We start from the raw sequence: 2,989 nt of genomic DNA on the forward strand, positions 1-2,989 counted from the left end.
GACAGACGGCAGGCAGTCACGTGGGGATCCTAGACGCTTCCCGTCGACGGTGCAGTGTCTAAAGTGACCAGAAGTGGTTACCCTGCCCATGGGAGTCTTGGGAGTTCAAATGTTTTCTCTCAAAGTTCTCCAAAAGGATCCTACAGGAGAAAGCCTTGAGGGCCTGGGGGCAGGATGTCCCGGGCAGAGCAGGTTACCCCGAGCTGCACAGCGGGGTGTGGCCTGGGACCGCAGGGGACAGAGGGCCAAGCCCACAGTGAAGACGAGGGCACCTCACACCAGGGCAGTCAGTGACAAATGACAGAACACAACAGTGTGGCTACCACAGAAATTCACATATAGGACCGCGTTCTAGTGTGTGGGAGGGCACTGGCCACGGTCACTAAACCACTTCCACAGGCCGACGCCGAGACTCCAAAGACAGCAGGAGGGCAGAAGGCGAAGCCTCTGGCTCAGGGAGACCCAGGAGACAGGCTGGCGGGAGCTCCCTGTCTGTGGAGGCAATGTCATCAGGGGCTCTGCGGGGACACCCTCTCCTCCCAGAGGGTTTGCATTTTAAGGAGCCTCCACCTGTGACGTGAGGAGTCCTCGCTGAGCGATTCCCAAACCCACACTGTTGGGCAGGCACTTGGCCCAAGCCCATGCCACTTCTGCCCAGTGTGCTCTGGAGAGAGTCTGGACACTACAAGCCCTAGAGCAGGCAGTGTTTTACGTTTGCCAAAGGACAGTAGTTTCAGAAAGAAGTTTAAATACATGCTCCTCAGAAGACTCATTTAGCTCTGCTCCAGGCCACCTGCTATGCAGACTTGGAGGATGAATAGTCATCAGCTGATGCTTGCTCAGTGCCTGCAAACCGTTGCTAGCCTCAGTATTCATCACTTTATATTATTATTATTATTATTATTATTATTATTATTATTATTATATTATTATTATTTTAGTACTGGGAATTGAACCCAGGGGCACTTAACCACTGAGCCACATACCAGCCCTTTTTATTTTTAATTTAGAGACAGAGTTGCTAAATTGCTGAGGCTGCCTTTGAACTTGCAATCCTCCTGCCTCAGCCTCCCAATCTGCTGGGATTACAGATATGAACCACTATGCCCAGCACTACTTAGCACTTTAAACACTAAGCACTGAGTGCTTCTCTTTCAGCATTCTTTACTATCAAGGCTTGGGGGTTGGGCCAGTCATGAAGTGTGGGGGCTCTTAGCCTCAAAAAGTCCATAGATGCATGTCGTGGAGGTCAGTACCTGAAGACTCATTTAAAGAATGTTTTTAAAACTGCTCCTGGGAGTTGCAGGCTTTAGTGAGTCTCTGTTCCAAATTTTAACTCTAAACTGTTTGGGTTTTTAAACTATTGAACCCGTCAAGCTATGCTTGTGTGTAATTATGATAAAAATAAAAATGAACTCAAAACCTGCAGTGTCTCTTCCCACCTCCCAGGCTTCTGTGGCTTCTGGTCCCAGTCACAGGTCTGTCCTGGCCTTCGCTCTGCCTCCTGGCCTCAGTGCTGGGGTCTGAAGGCTGAGGAGGAGCATCACAGTGTCCTAGGGGGGCGGAAGTGTGGGGGTGCTGGCCAAGCACCAGGAAACCCCACTTTCTCTCTAAAGTGAAGAGCGAAAACGTTGGCAGGACCAACCTGGCAGGAACTCCGGGGCTGGAGCCGCCAGGTGGGAGAGAGGATGTGGCTGGGGCTTTGTTTAGTTTTCAAGCTGATTCCCTGAGCTCCAGAGAAGTCGCCCCATGGCCTACTGTGGGCTCGATTTCCAGCCAAGGCACTACATGCAAGGAGCAGGCTATGGGGAGCCTCCTCGCCCTATTTTCCCCTCTCAAGCTCAGCCCTGTGATTGGCTACCGCTGGATTTTAAAAAAGAGGGAGAGACACAATGCTCCCTCTGTCTTGGGGATGTCTGCACCACCCTGCAGCAGCGCCAGCAAGAAGCCTGTCACCAGACGCAGCCCTCCGGCGTCCAGAACCGTAAGCCCATGTGCACTTTGTTTCCTTGAAACGTGCCCAGTCCGAAGCCCTCCTCACCGGCAACAGAAACAGCACCGCTCTCCCCGAGCTCGGCTCTGAGCCCCCACTTCAGGAAGAGCTGGGCTTTTACCAAGTGCCTCTGTGTTCCATCTGCGTCTCGCCCACACCGAGCACCTGGCCCTCCAGGACAGGGGAACGACTTCACCGTTGGTCACACACTTGGATTCTTTTACTATTTCTGGACCTTTTTGATCCGCAAAGCCCCTTCTTTCCCTTCCACTTTGCTTGTTATTATCAGCTGCATGTATTCATGCTTGTATTTCTTCTATTTTAACCTTTATTTCTAAGGTAGCTATTTCTAGTTTTTCTTTATTTCTGAGATTTTCTAATTTTGACTTATTTTGTTATTTTGCATCTTAGGTGATTTTCTTAATGCCTTTAGCAAATAAAAAAATGCATTCTAATAATCCTATTGCCAGTTCATATTCCAGGTATAACCCCTTCCTTCTAGAGAAGGGCCTGTAAATATGAAGGGGTATGGTTCCAATGATTAGATTACATATTATGGCAGAGGTGATGGGTTTTGCAAATGCAATTAGGGTCTGTAATCAACTGGCTTTAAGATAATCAAGAAGATCTGGGTGGGCCTGTCCTAATCAGAGGACTCCTTAAACTGAGGGTCTAGAGGACAGAGGAAGAGAGAAAAGTCAGGGAGGGTCAAAGGAGCAGCAACGCTCTCCTCCCGGCCTCGAGGAAGCAAACTGTCATGAAGAGGGTTATGGCAGGGAATAGTGAGTGGCCCCCAGGAGCGAAGTCTTTGTTCTATAATCACAAGGAAGTGAATCCTTCCAAGAACCAGGACCCAGGGCCTCAGATGAGATCCCAAACCCAGCCAACATCTTAACTTCAGCCTCAGGAGACCCTCAGAGGACCCAGCTAGTCCGTCCTCATCTCCAACTCTAGGGTAGCACGAAAATCTCCAGGGGCTGCATCTGCGGGGCTTGC

The sequence above is a fragment of the Spermophilus citellus genome, assembly GCF_964194105.1.
Source record: "Spermophilus citellus genome assembly, chromosome: 3".
NCBI classification, from domain to species: Eukaryota; Metazoa; Chordata; class Mammalia; order Rodentia; family Sciuridae; genus Spermophilus; species Spermophilus citellus.